Below are 15,655 nucleotides of genomic sequence, written 5' to 3'. Positions count from 1 at the left end.
CACATCCAGAAACTTCTGCCTGCAAAGCCTCTCCTGCTACCTTGGGTTCTGAGCACTTTCCATGTTCCTTCCTCCTTAAGGTCTAGTCGCTGTGCGGTGGCTGCTTAGCCCATAGTCTCTGACTTTTCTGCTTTTTCAGAGTTCTTACCCATGTGCGTCCTTAAAATAAACCCCCGTTCCTTGAGGTCATTTGACTAAGGCTCTTCGCCTCTCTGAAAAAGGATCAACTTGCTATGGCCTTTGTTTTCTAGATGGAAAGTACAGCACCAAGAACATAATCAATAACATCGTAATACCGTGCGTGGTGACCGATGGTGGCCATGCTTACCCTGGTGAGCACTGGGTGATGTGGAGAATGGCCGATTCACAGTGTGGTACACCTGAAACTAACGTAAGATCAGATGTCAGCTACACTTCAGTTATGGAGAGGGAGAGAGAGAGAGAGAGAGGATATTTAAGAAGAAGTTTTTTTTTTTTTTTTTTTTTAAGTGCCCCGCCTCTCAGGGGTTGGTAGGACAATCATGGCCAGGGTTCTTCCTGCCACGGCATATCTCCCTCCATTTAAAAACTAAATAACAGAAACCAATGGGCGTGCATGGGCTTCAGATGTTTCTTTGCGTGCTCCTTAGGGCTCCCATTCCGCCTGTTTCCTCGCCTGTTCTGGCTGTGCTGGATTCACTGTTACTGGCACCCTTACGGGGAAGGCTGAAAGGGACTCAGAATTTAGCTCTGCAGTCATTTCCTTGGGTCTCTGAAAAGCCCTCCCTCTCTCTTAATTAGCAGCTTCGGCTTCCTCCTGGTCCTGCTTTTTCTCCTACACAGTTGCGAAATCCAGTTTAACCCAGTCTGTACAACCTCCCTTTTCCCTAGCCAGGAGAATTTGTCAACTTCTCTGCTCAAATTTCACCCAGTAATTCCTTCCCCAATGTGCACCCCTTTCCCCCCACTTAGATCCTCAAAGACCTGTCATTTCCCCTATCTTCTCCTAATTTTTTATTCTTATTTGGACTTTTTGGCTCCCAGCCCTTCAGGACCCTTTCTTTTTTCTGCCTCAAAGAGTGTCTGGTAATACAGTATTCAGTATTCTCTTGATTTTGGGCTGCGATCCAATCCCAAATTGCCTTCCCCCAGATACACTTTATCTTTTTTATTAAGTCTCTCTGTACTATTCAACACCATGCAGAGTGGTGGTTTCGGTCTTCGTGTCTCATCTTCCATAAAAATTGGGTCGAATTTGCTTCCTCCAGCTTTCTTCAACTATAGATCTTCAACTCCAAAGGAACCCCTTGGTCCAAAAGCACAGACAACAGAAGCAAAAGTAGATAAATTGGGACCATGTCAGAATTTAAAACTTCTGTGCATCGAAGGACACAACCAAGAAGAGTGAAAAGACAACCCATGGAATGGGAGAAAATATTTGCAACCCGTATATCTGATAAGGGGTTAGTATCCAGAATATATAAAGAACTGTAATTCAACAACCATAACAAAAAACCACCCCACCTGACTAAAAAAAGGGTAAAGGACTTAAATGGGTATTTCTCCAGAGAAGATACACAAAAGGCCAAAAAGCACATGAAAAGATACTGAAGTTTCTAGTTATCAGGGAAATGCAAATCAAAACCACGGTCAGATACCACCTCATACCCACTGGGATGGCCACTACAAAAACCCAGAAAACCAGTGTTGATAAGGACATGGAGAAACTGGAGCCTTTGCGCACTGCTGGGGGCAATGCAAAATGTTACAGCCGCTGTGGAAAACAGTCTGGCAGTTCCTCAAAGAATTAAAAATAGAACTATCATATGACCCAGCAATTCCACTTCTGGGTTTATACCCAAAAGAACTGAAGGCAGGGACTCACACAGACACACCTATGTTCATGACAGCATTACAACAGCCCAAAGGGGGGAGCAGCCCATATGTTCACTGGCAGATAAATGGATAAACAGAATGTGGTCTATACATTGAACGGAATATTAGTCAGCCTTCAAAAATAAGTAAGTTCTGACCAGGCGACAGCACGGATACGTCTCGAGGACATCACCCTGGGTGAAATGAGCCGGTCACAAAAAGACAAATACTAGGTACTGAGAGTCGTCAAAATCACAGGGACAGAAGGTAGGGTGGTGGTTTCCAGGGTCTGGGGGTGGCGGGGTTCATGGGAACTTGTTGTTTCATGAGTCTAGAGTTTCAGTTTTGCAAGATGAAAGGAGCTGCGGAGATGAGTTGCACAACCCCGTGAATGCACTTGACACTACTGACCTGTACAATTAAACACGGTTAAGACGGCAAATTTTATGCTATGTGCATTTTACCACAATTAAAACAACAACAAAAGAACCTCCCTGGTCACAGCCTGGTTACTTCACTAATTCACTTACTAACTCGGGCAGGTTATTCAGTCTCTCCGTGGTGGTTCATGTCCTTATCTGTAAATGGGATTTGTTCGTACCTACCTCACAGGCCATTGTGAAGATTAAGGAAATTACTGCACCTGAAGTGTTGATAAGAGCGCCTGGCACAAAGCATTCTTCAATAAACGTCAGTTATCACAGCAGTAATGCTTATTATGATTCCAGTGTGTGAGGCGCTCCTGGAAGCCTTTTCCTGTTACCGCATTTAGTCTTCGACAACCCCACGTCCATCCCAAGAAAGCTGACATGTCACAGGTGAGGAAACAGGCTCAGAGAGGTGAAGGGATCTGCCTGGCTCCCAAAGCCAGTGGGTGGCAGGACGAAGACTCGGTTAGGCTGCCATGAAGTAGAATAGCCTTTCGGAGAAGAAGCGATCATCGCGCCGCCTCCAGATCAAGTCAGAACTGGACCTCGGGTCCCACCCGTGAACTAGGGCTGGGGGAGGCTGGGGGAGGGATGGCCGAGAAGCTCGGCTCTACTCCAGGCCCACAGCCCACCAGCTGAAGAATCCCAACTGTCTTTCGTCCTCCTCCCACACCCATCCTGCCCCAGGGATGAGACCAGCTGGACCTAACAAAGAGAAAACAAGACCAGAGTGGGAAGCTGGTCCCAGAGGTCACCACAGCCCCCAAACACACGGAAGCACACGATCCAGAGGGGAGACCTCTGAGGCCTGTCGTGTCAGGGTTTGCCGGGGCGGCCTCGCCAAGCCCACGCTGAGGGAACAAACCCATGCCCCCCAGCCAGAGACTGGGAGCATCTGTCAAGGAAGCCCAGGTAGGTGGCCATGCTCCACTTTGGCCTCTCCTTGGGTCCAAGCCGACTGCCTTGGAGAGTTTCTGACAATAGGGTGGGAATTCAGTTCCTGATTTTCCTCAGGGCCCAGAGGGGTGTGCCAGCAGGAACTTTTACAATGACTTGCACTTTGGGCTTTTTTTTCTTTCAAATAAATGTTTTCTCCTCTCCACCTCGACTCCGAGTCTTGTAAAACACCCCAGCTGGCCTTGAGTGGCCTAGGGTCACGTCCCATCAGACCCTGGTAGCACTGGGGTACTGAAGTCAGAGGTAAGGGTGTCACCTGGCCAGAGGTGGCTCGCTGCCCCCACGCCCCAAACTGGACCGGTAACTGCTGGCTCCGACCTTCTGAGGAGACTCGGGTCAGGCTACAAGCAAGAAGGAAGCCTGGGCGCCAGGGGGCCCTGAAGGCAAAAAAGATCCAGAAACAGGATTTTGACATTTGGGAAAGTTTTTTTCGCCTCCCAGCATTGGGAGGGGCTCTGTAAACACAAACTGAACTTGGGCCCTTCTCTGTGGAAAAAGAGCTTATTAAATAAATCCTCTCTCAGAGTGAAAAATCCTCCTTTCCTATCAGTTGTTTTTTATATTAGGCAAGTAATACGTCCTCTCTGTAGGAAATAAATTAGGAAACAGACAGAAAATTAAAATCACTCCAAACCCTACCTTCCAGATTTAATCACTGTCAACATTTTAGGTAGACATTCCCAGATTTTACTCAATGAAAATATAGAAATATGTATATATTATATGTACATATATATATATATACACACATATGTAAACATGTATAAACACTCTGAAAAAGTTCCAATTACCATACTGTGAAAATCATTCCATGTCAATAACACACAACTGTATTTTGTTTTTAATGACATTATAGTATGTCACTACTTGCTATACCATGTGATTGGTGTCCAATCGTATATGATGTCCAGTGATTTAAGAATAAACTCATAAAAGTGGAATTGCTGAATCAAAATGTTTTTATAATATGCATAAATCTCCCTAATCGGTCTGTTGCATTGATACACAAGTTTCTTTAAAGTGACAGACTTTTGCACTGTGCTTATAATCTGAACCAGCCCCTGGTTTTCTCAAGTACAGTTCTCCATTATAAGTAGTTCCAAAATAGAACTCCTTAAACTCCTTGTCTATGAGCTCAGAAATGACTCAGTGGCATTTAAAAAATACACAATTCTATCTGACTTTAGTAATCAGCTAAACAGAGATCCACAAGACAGATGTACCAGGATATTTGCCGCACAAAATATATTTGTGCAAAGTCAGACTTAACTACCCACCGTCTGATCAGCCCTCCTCCTCTGCCCCTTTCTCCTTCCCTTCTCCTTCCTTCCTTCACTCCCTCCTTCCCTTTCTTTCTCCCATCCATCCATCCATCTGTCCATCTGTCCATCCATCCATCCATCCTTCTTTCTTCTTCGCCCTTTCAAGATTGCTTCCCTTCTTTCATTTCCATTCCCTCCCTTCTCTCTCTCCCTTTCTGTCCTTCCTTCCTCCTTATCTTCTTTTCCTTCCTGAGGCAGTGGGGACCCTTCCTCAAAGCAGACAGTGCCGGAGCCGGGTGAAGGTCCCAGCTGCACCAAGAGTTGTATAAACGGTCTGTGAAATCCTCAGTTTTTGGTATTCATTATTTAAGTTCTGTGGAAACGAGCGAGCTTTGAAGTCTACTGACTCATCCTCCTCTTTAACTTCTTATTTCCTGTAAATGATCCATTAGTTTTTGGCAAGGTTCATGTCACACAGCATTCCCATCAGAAGGGGCTGTTCCACAACCCTGGACGACTTTAAGACTGTCTTTTGCAGTGGAACTGGAAGCAAGATGGGATGTGTAGACTTAGCTTTCTTAAAAGTTGCTTCCACCAGCCCTAATGGTGCCTTGAATTAATAATGTGAAGCACATGTCCCCTCTGCCTGCTGGAGAGTGACAGAGCCACTGATGTTCATAATGTTCTCCTAAGTTCCCAAACTTTCTGCCCCTAATAAGGCATGCATAGGTTGGCGCCAACAGCAAAGTGCGAGAGGCCAGGAGCCTTTCCACAAAGATCCAGGAAGCTCTACAGGGCTCCTGTGGATTTCAGAGACCAAATAAATCAGAAGGTTCTTCTAAAAGAAAAAATTGACATTGGGGGGCAAGAAGTACTATTATTGGCAAAATGCTCGATTTCTCTTTTTTGCCCCCTGGCTGAACGGGAGCAGAAAGAGATCCTTTGATATCAGAGCAAATAAAAGCTTGAATTATTGACTGCTCATGCTGATGCTGAATTTTACTACCACCATGTTTCAAAATGAAATTATTCTAACGTCTATGCCTCAAATGAAGATATATGATAATATACACTGCAGTCCAGAAAACGTCTTCGGTTCAGACGATGTAAAAGCTGACCCCCCTTGGGAGTAAACATGGCTGTCATTTCTCATGGCTAAAACTTTCCCCATCCCTCCAAATAAATTTCAGTATCGATGACATCAGGGAGTGCTGCCAGGTTAGCACAGCACATTGGGGTGGGGGTGGGGAGGGCAATGCCACTTAATCGTCCAAGTGGCTGGTATGTCTCAAATGCAGCATTGTCAAAATACGGCTCTCTCCTATGACTGATTCACCAAAGCGAAGGCCTAGGAGAAAGTGGAACGCATAGCAGGCAAAGCTTGACTCTCCCCACCCTGCTGTTCTGGCAGCCTGGTTTCCAGTTTCTCATTCCGTCTCAGCTCCAGGGGCCCCAGGGGCCTGTTGGGAGTATTCCGAGATTTCCAGGGCTCACAGGCCCACCCACATCCATGCAGCCAACAGCTCACTTGTCAGAGGTGAACTCTCCCCCAGGTGGTGAGGTCCTCAGCACTGCCCTACCGTCCTCCACATTTCACCCCAACAGTGGGGGAGGCGGGCAAAAAGCAGGGAGCAAGGCCAGCCCGCCAGCGTCTAGCCAGTGTCCAGGCAGGCTCCTGGGTCCAGGCTTAGGCTCTGAAAACACGGCCCTTGAATCTGAGTATTTGTTCCTCTAACACAAGTGGAAGGTATCTTCTCCTCCCAAAGCCTTCACGTAGCAAAGTGGAGGCCCCGTGAGGAGAGGCTTCTCAATGTCCCTCGAGGCGGCTAACCCCCACCCCCCGGCACCTCTCTGGCCCGCACATGGGGCCACTGGCCAAACGACATGAGGAACCCAGTTCCATTTTTAAAATTCCTTCTCGCAGTTCCTTTCACTTCCTATAACAACAAGATCAAATGTTTGGAAGGACCCGTTTGAATATATTTTCACTTTCCGAGCACAAACTAGGCGACCAAAAAAAAAAAAAAAAAGAAAAAGAAAAAAGAAAGAAAGAAAGAAAGAAAAAGGAAATTCTCTGCAGCCACAAGACAAGCCCGGCTTTCTCCCCAGCTGCCAAATCGGAGCCTTATGCACACGGAAAGGCCACCACGCAACCAAGCCGTCTCCAAGTGCTACTACGTGCTCTCTCGTTTCATCCTGCGGTTCCTTCAGCCCCACACTTTAATCGCAGTTTTAGAACCTTAAATTCCTCCAGAGGCACTAAAACGCGAAAGAATTTAAAACACTACTGAAGGCTACCTCGAAGCAAAAGAGGAGGAGTTTCAGGCCTCTTAAAATAAAAATTTAACACGTAAACCACGTAAACCCTTTGCAGTCTGCATGAAACACAGCAAACCCGCTCTGTGGAATCTCTAACCAGGGAAGTAAGCTGCCGTAAACTGTAAATAAGCCTTCACTGGCGTCTCCAGCTTTGCCGTTTTAATTTTAAAACTGGAGTATAATTATCTCTTATTTACTAGAGTCGCAAACACTGCCAAAGGGAAAATAAACCACTACTTTTGGGATGAAGTTGCTGACAAAGGTTTGACAAAGAAAAATAATTAATAGCTCCGTGCTGGCACGGGTGAATCTCGCGCAGGGAAGTGAACTTGGCAAAGGGTGTACCAGGCAGGGCTGCCGAGTGGCTTGCAGACCCCATGGGGCCCGGCCAAGGGCGCCACGCACACCCGGTCCTGGAAACCGCAGTGGCTTCTACTGGGACTGAGGCTATCGTGTGGGACAAAAGTCCGAATGGTTTTTGCACATCCTCCTTTAGTCATGGCTTTGGGCAGAAATCGCTTTGCTCTCCGGTTACAAATTCTCTTTTGTTTAAGAAAGCTGTCCGTGGACGATTAATGTCTTTCAGCTGGGGGCTCAAGTGTTCTCCAAGTTTGGTTCTGGGCTTTACCATTTAGCATCCTCCTCCTCAGAAATGATAGAACAGCCTCGGGACAGGGAGCCACCAGTGCCAGCTTCTCGGGGCCTCCTGATGGGCACCTCGTGTGAGCACAATCGTAACTGAGGGACCGGACAGAGGAGAGCTGCGGAAGGATCACGTGCAGCTGGGTCAAAACCCGGAGAAGGAGGAGGAGTCTGTCTCTTAAAACACGGGAGTTTACATGGGTTGGAAGAACAAGTATTGTTAAAATGTCTATACTATCCAGGGGCACCTGGGTGGCACAGCGGTTAAGCGTCTGCCTTCGGCTCAGGGCGTGATCCCGGCGTTATGGGATCGAGCCCCACATCAGGCTCCTCCGCTGTGAGCCTGCTTCTTCCTCTCCCACTCCTCCTGCTTGTGTTCCCTCTCTCGCTGGCTGTCTCTCTCTCTGTCAAATAAATAAATAAAATCTTAAAAAAAAAATGTCTATACTATCCAAAGCGATCTACACATTTAAGGCAATCCCCATCAAAATATCAGCAGCATTTTCACATAGCTAGAACAAACAATCCTAAAAGTTGTATGGAACCAGAAAAGACCCTGAATCGCCAAAGCAATCTTGAAAAAGAAAAACGAAACCGGAGGTATCACGATTCCAGACTTCAAGTTATATCACAAAGTTGTAGTAATCAAAACACTATGGTACTGGCATAAAAACAGACACAAAGATCAATGGAACAGAATAGAAAATCCAGCAACATCCCCACAAATATATGGTCAACTGATCTTCAACAAAGCAGGAAAGAACAAATAATGGGAAAAAGACAGTCTCTTCAACAAATGGTGTTGGGGAAACCAGACAGCAACATGCAAAAGAATGAAACTGGACCACTCTCTTATTCCATTCATTAACATGAACTCAAAAATGGATCAAAGACCTAAATAGGAGACCTGAACATAAAAATCCTGGAAGAGAGCTCAGGCAGTAATTTTTTTTTTACTTCGGCTGTAGCAACATTTTTCTAGATATGCCTCCTGAGGCAAGAGAAACAAAAGCAAAAATAATCAGGACTACATCAAAATAAAAAGCTTCTGCACAGCAAAGGAAACAATCCACAAAACTAGAAGGCAGCCTACTGAGCAGGAGAAGATATTCGCAAATGACGTATCTGATAAAGGGTTAGTATCCAAAATATACAAACAACTGATATAACGCAACACTTCAAAAACAAGTAATCCAGTTAACAAATGGGCAGAAGCCACGCACAGACATCTCTCCAAAGAGGACACACAGACGGCCGACAGACACGTGAAAGATGCTCGACATCACTCATCCTCAGGGAAATGCAAATCCAAACCACAATGAGATATCACCTCACACCTGTCAGAATGGCTAAAATAAAAAACACAGGAAACAACAAGTGTTGGCGAGGCTGTGGAGAACCCTCGTGCACTGTTGGTGGGAATGCAAACTGCTGTAGCCACTCTGGAAAACAGTACGGAGGTTCCACAAAAAGTTTAAAATAGAACTTTCCTGTGATGCCACAATCATATTCCTGGGTATTTGCCCAAAGAATATGAAAATGCTAATTCAAAGGGATACATGCACCCTGGTGTTTATTTTTTGTACCCCAATGTTTATAGCAGCATTGTTTACAATAGCCAGGATATGGGGGCAGCGCAAGTGTCCACTGACAGATGCATGGATAAAGGAGAGGTGGTATATATACACACACACACACACACACACACACACACACACACACAATGGAATAGTACTCAGCCATAAAAAAGAATGAAATCTTGCCATTTGCGATGACATGGATGGATCTAGATAGTACTATGCTAAGCGAAATAAGAGAAAGACAAATACCATATGATTTCACTCATGTGGAATGTAAGAAACAAAACAAATGAGCAAAAGGGGGGAAGAGAGAGAGAGAGAGAAACCAAGAAGCAGACTCTGAACTATAAAGAACAAATGGATGGTTACCAGAGGGGAGGTGGGCACGGGTATAGGCAAAACAGGTGATGGGGATTAAGGAGGGCACTTGTCCTGATGAGCACCGGGTGATTAAAAAGAAAAAAGTGTGAGTTTAGAGGTTCCATCATAACTTTGCTTTTTAAAGTAAACTTTTTTGTTAAAGTCTTTGAGTACAAACAGTATTACATTCTAACAGTATCCCCCTGTGTTCTCACTTGTCTATCCTGAAGGCTAGGAAGTTCATGGCCCCAGAACAGTAAAAGATCATTCTTTTTATCATTAATGATGCATTTACTTGTAATGTCTATACATTTCTGTCTTCTGCGATTATCCCTTAGCTTCCTCTCATCATGTTTTAGGATTAGCAAATATTTTAGATCCTTTTGGGGTGTGTTTAAGGGATTGATAAGGGGTCAGGTCTTGAAGCCTTGAAAAATCAATGTGCTGAGCCTCAGTTTCTTCGTCCATATAATGGAGCTAATATCTCTATGGCAGAATCGCAGGGATGAAGTTAGTCTAATTCCCTTGAATGGCCCAAGGCAAATGCCTGGCACGGGCAGACGTCTCCATCCCAAGGTTGGCATGGAGTAGGCCCTCCATACACTATTACTATTACTACCGGTAATAATATCAGCCACAAGAACAACATAATAGATGTTATTGATCCCAGAGAGCAATTTCTATTCAAGCTTCATTATCTCAAATTAACTCAGCTCTTTTTTTCCCCTCCTCACAGAATTCAAAAAGAAAGCCTGGAAATTTTGGCTCCAACGTCTCAGTGATAATCTTCACTTTTAGGAATAGCCATTAAGAGTTTCCGATCCAAGGAGAATGATCAATGCGGAGGTGGAAGCAGAAATTGGGAAATGTGAATGAAGAGCAGGTCTGCTCGTGGCTGTAACAAGACCACTTGCTTCTGCAAACGTTATTTCTTAGCTATCAGTATCTTTTGTCCCAATTTCTGCAGGCAGAGACCTCTGGGAGCAAGAGCTCCACCGGGGCCCACACATGTTTTCAGAACAGGCTGGTACATCCTGTCCTTGGTACAGAGCCTGGCACATCAGTAGCAAAACAGACCTCTCTTTTGACACACTTTCTTTGTGGGTTCTGTCGGACCCAAGGCTTGCTGCAGAAGCCACTCCTGAGCCCTCCTCTCAGGCTGGGCTTATGAACTGCTTCCCGGAGCCCCCTGCTGGCCCTTTCCATGTTCACACTGTGTACTCGTACCCTTTTGGGACAGGGAGAAAGCGCCTTTCCACCCAAGGGCTCCTCATTGGCATCCGTCATCCACTGGGGTAGCCCACATTTCTAGGACAAGGGCAACAGGACCTGCCTTAAGGCAGGTACAGATACAGCCCCTCTCTCCAATGCCAGTCACGGGTTAAGCATCTCTTGAGCACCTATTGTGTGCCAGGCCCCACAATGGGCATGAGGAAAAAGGATTATGGTTCAGTTGCTGCTCTCAAGAAGCTTCCAGTCTGGAGGAAGAGGTGAGATGTGACCCAAAAAGGGCAGTCGAAAAAGAGATGTGCCAGGTCGTGTGGAGCCTGGGGACAGGGCTAGCCGTCTGAGGGGAAAGTCGGAGAGGCATCAGAGAAGAGGTATGGATCTTACTCTTCTCAGAGACCAGGAATTTGTGAGGTGGAGAAAGGAGCGGAAGGCATTCCAGGTAGAAGGATGGGCATGCCCCAAAGCCCAGACCTCTTCGGAGAACGTGGAGAAGCCAGGGTGCTCGCGGCATGGCCAGGACACTGGGGAAGTGGGCGGGGAGGACAGAGGACCTAGAAGGCCACACCCAGACATGTGGACTTCATCTTCCCCACTGTGATATTCCAAACTGGGCTTGAGGCTTCCCACAGACATTTGATTCTAATTTCATGGATGCTGAGGCTAACAGAACAGTACAGTAGCCATCCATGACCCACTGACTTCCAATTCCTGTGCTCAATCTGTCTAACAGGAGAAAAACATCAGACGAATTCCAACAGAGGGGCCTCTTGCAGAATACCTATGAAACACCGGGACCCCCGAAAACGGACAAGGTCATCAACAACAAGGAAAGTCTGAGAACTTGTCAAGAGTTGCCTAAGGAGATGGGACAATTAAATGTAATACGCTATCCTGGACAGAGTCCTGGAACAGAAAACCGGCACCATTAGGTAAACACGAAAAAAATCTGAAAAAGTACGGACCTTAGTTAAGGGTTACGGATCAGTGTTGGTTCGCAAATTTTAACAAATATGCACCCTAATGTAAGATGTTAACGATGAGGGGAAAACAGTTGCAGGGCATAGGGGAACTCTGAATTATCCTCACAATTTCTCTGTAAATCTAAGTGTTTGAAAACATAAAATGTATTTTTAAAAAAATTCTGTGTTCATCCAAATAGCCAAACCACGGTCCCTGATGGGCTTTATGATAATTAAGTGTTATAAATGAGAACTTAGAAAATCAGCTTGTAGGCCAGGAACAGCAGTACTTAAGCCTGGCCAAGCACTCTGTTGAGTACTTTACATACCCTGTGATGCAGGATTTCTGCAAGAACCCCATGAGCTAGGTACTATCAGCGTCCCCATTTTACAGAAGAGGAAACCGAGGCACAGGGTGCTCAGACGACTAAGTGGTAGAGCCTGGATTTGAAGCCACTCTGTCTGAGGCCAGAGTCCACACACTTAAGGATGACTCCATGCTTTCCTGCCTCCTGACTTGGAGTTTTATAGACCAAGAAGACTCTCCAGTGATTTTACTAATATTATGATTGTTCTTATTTAAACATTCGAAACCACAGCTATAGATGGGGTGGGTAGGAGGAGGGACTGGGTCAGAGGTAGGGTTTAGAGCCAACGTTCTGGCAGCCAGAGTGTGAAGGAAGGACTGGTGCAGGCGCTGCACCCCTGTGCCTGTGATTTTTCTAACAATGTCTCCAAAAGGAAGAGGAGAACCAACTGGAGAGAATGAATTTCCCTAAAAGGATAAAACAAAAAGCCCTTGCATATGAACCCTTTGTATCCAGCCCCAACCAATCAACCCACGGGCATCGCTAAGCCCCTAAATGTGTGCCTGGCCCGGGGCCTGCCTCCGCAGACAGGACCTGATGGTTAGTAAAGGGAAAATAAGCACAGCCTGAAAAACGGAGTAGGCCGGCCCAGAGCCCATGCAAGGGGAGGGGCCAAGTCTCAGAGCCAATACTTCCTGTGGGCTGGTGGGAGGGGGTGCTTCATGGAGGAGGCAGCCTGGGGGCTGGGCCCTGCAGACTGGGGAAAGGCAGATGGGGAGGCCAGTGCAAGGCAATCCCACCCGCCCTGCAGTCCCTGTTCTGTGTCCCCCAGCCCGGGGTACTGGGGCTGAGAGCCCAGTCTCTTACCTTGAGCTCTGTAGCGCCCCCTGCCCCTCCGGATCGGGGAAGAGCAGGACTTTTCCCCAGCGTGCTTGGAGGTTATAACGTGCCACCTAGAGGCACATAAGGAATTTGGTACCCCCAGCAAGTCACCTAGCTGGTCAATTCCCCCCAAAGCACAGATGCCAAGCCATACTGAACAGAACAGCGATTTAACAATGCATGGGTCATAGGTCATATTGCAGTGTACTCACCTGGAGGTTCGAGTACCTGGTGTGAAATCCTCGTATCCGGCTCCTATTGCTGCTGTATCAAATCCCCACATAGTTCGTGGCTAAAAGCAACACAGACTTCTTATCTTACAAGTCTGGCAGTCAGAAATCGAAATGGGTCTCACTGGGCTAAAATCAAGATGTTGGCTGGGCTGCATTCCCTTCTGGAGGCTTTCGGGAGAATCTGTTGCCTCACCTCTTCCAGCTTCCAGTGGCCTCCAGCATTTCTGGTTCTTGGCCCCTACACCATCCTCAAAGGCAGTAATCTCTGACTTTCCATGGTCATGTCTCCCTTGGACTCTTCTGCCTCCCTCTTTCACTTTTAAGGACCCACAAGATTACATGGGCCCACCTGGATAATCCAGGATGCTCTCCCTATTTTAAGGTCAGCTGTTTAGCATCTTAATTCCACCTGCAACCTCAATTCTCCCCAGCCATGGAAGCTAACATATGTATAGGTTCCGGAGACTAGGACGTGGACATTCGCGCGGGGGGGGGGGGGGGGGTGCCATTAGTCAGCCTATCACAAACTTCATCTTTTAAGGTCAAACTATAGGAGGCAACCATTTTTTTCCACAACAGGAAAATAATAATTACTACTTGTCAAGCACCTGCTGTGTACCAGGCCCAGCACTAGGCACCTTACATACAATATCTCATTTAATGGTAGTTCATGTTCAATGAGGCAGGCTCTGGTAATAAACCAGATTGTGTCGCTCACCTGCTAAAATCCTGTGCTGGCTCCCCATGTGCCGTTGGGGAAAACTCACAGCATTTTCTGATGGCCATGTGAGGCCCTGGGGAATCCAGCCTGGTCCCAACTCCCAGCCCCATCTCCCACCAGCCTCCGCTCGGCCTCTGTGCTTCAGCCATTGTGGGCCTCCCTCTAGTTCCTCGAACTTCTGTGGTTGTACCTGCTGACCCCCCCTTCTACAACATTCGCCCCCAAGACCTTCGCACCGCTGGCCCTCTCTCATTGTTCAGATCTCTATCCTGTTCAGTGCTACACTCTCAGCTCCTAAGATAGCACTTGGCACCTAGTAGGCACTCAGTAGTTATTAAATGAGCAAATCTGAACTATGTAAACGAGGAAATGAAATGATAATGCCTAAGTTCCCAGAGCTGATTGGCTAGGATTCCAGCACAGGCCATATGCTACACCTAGCCTCTCAAGCAACCACCCCCAAGCTTCCCATCGGAAACCCACAGCTCAGGGGGAGGTGCAGGGCTGGAAACACCGGGACCAGCTCTCAAGCAGTCCCCCACTCAGGGAAACAGTGCCACAGGCCTGCTGACCAGGCTGCCATGTCCCAATCAATCAGTGAGCATGACCGAGTATGGTCTGTGTGTTTGGCCAGGAAGGCAATGAGACAAGGAGAGACATGGTCACTGCAAACCAGAAATTCCTAATCAAGTCAAGGAAGCCAATCCAAAACATGAAACAATCAGATGCACCAGAAGGCATGTGATCCAGGGTTCACTGCTATGGCAGGAAGGGCTGCAGGGCCAGACACGGGACAGCACAGTGCGGGCCCCAGCGGCTGGGTTTAACTAGCAGGGCTGGGGCGGCGGGGGGTGGGGGGGTAGACGGGAGTACAGAAACAAAGGCACAGACCCTAAAATTGGCTGGACATGCGTGAGGACAGTCAGCAGAAGGTGCACATGAGAAAGCAGAGGAAAAAAAGTCAGACGTTGGAAGTCCTAAAAGCTGGACTGAGGAATTTATGCTTTATCCTTTAGGAGGACGGAGTCCTGGCAGATTCTGGAGCGGACAGAAGCCTGTGTTTTAGGCAGACTTATTTTAGCAGTGGAAGGTAGCACCCCCTGGACAGCAGGAAGACCTGTTCTCTACTAGGTGGCACAGGGGCCGAAAGGCCTCCAACCACCAACGCTGCACACCACAAAGCCTTCCGCTGGGGTTCTGCTCCCTTGGATTAAGCCCTGCCCTCGTGCTAAGGGCCTTCAAGCAGGCTCAGAGGTGCATGCCCTGAGTGAGGATGACACAGGCAGAAGCCGACACTCCAGGCCCTGAGCATGTCCTGCCGCGGATCATCTGTGCAGCTGGGAACACGCGGGAGGGGATGGAAGCAACCAAGAGGGAAGGAAAACCCTGGGAACGGTAACCTGCACCTGGAGCCCAAGCACTCTCCTCTCCCAAGCCCCGAAGTGAACAGTTATAGTTTCCTGATTTTAGAAAACTCGAAAAGCTGGCTGGAGGGGCATCTGGGTGGCTCAGTCCATTAAACATCTGGCTCTTGATTTTGGCTCAGGTTGTGATCTCAGGGTCGTGAGACCAAGCCCCACGTTGGGCTCCAGGAGGGGCGTGGAGCCTGCTTAAGATTCTCTCCCTCTCTCTCTGTCCCTGCCCTGCCCCCCACCCCGCTCTGTCTCTCCCCCGGAAAAAAAAAAAAAAAAGAAAAGCTGACTGGAAAGAATTTTTGATTCACCAAGCATGTTCTAAATGAAACCTTTATTTATTTTATTTTTTATATTTTATTTATCTATTTAACACTCACACAGTAGCAGAGGAAGAGGGAGAAGCAGACTCCTTGCTGAGCAGGGAGCCCAATGCGGGACCCGATCCCAGAGCCCTTGGATCACGACCTGAGCCAAAGGCAGACACTTAACCGACTGAACCACCCAG

At 47.3% G+C, this 15,655-nt stretch overlaps 1 protein-coding gene across 4 annotated transcripts in view; it reads right to left on the bottom strand.

The window, feature by feature from the left end:
- The window catches only part of PARVA (parvin alpha), a 162,660-nt gene that overhangs the window by 115,818 nt on the left and 31,187 nt on the right, over positions 1-15,655 (bottom strand). The gene's annotated exons all lie outside the window — the stretch shown is intronic.

The sequence above is a fragment of the Ursus arctos genome, unplaced genomic scaffold (genome assembly GCF_023065955.2).
Source record: "Ursus arctos isolate Adak ecotype North America unplaced genomic scaffold, UrsArc2.0 scaffold_23, whole genome shotgun sequence".
NCBI classification, from domain to species: Eukaryota; Metazoa; Chordata; class Mammalia; order Carnivora; family Ursidae; genus Ursus; species Ursus arctos.
This window is presented reverse-complemented; position numbering and strand designations above follow the sequence as displayed.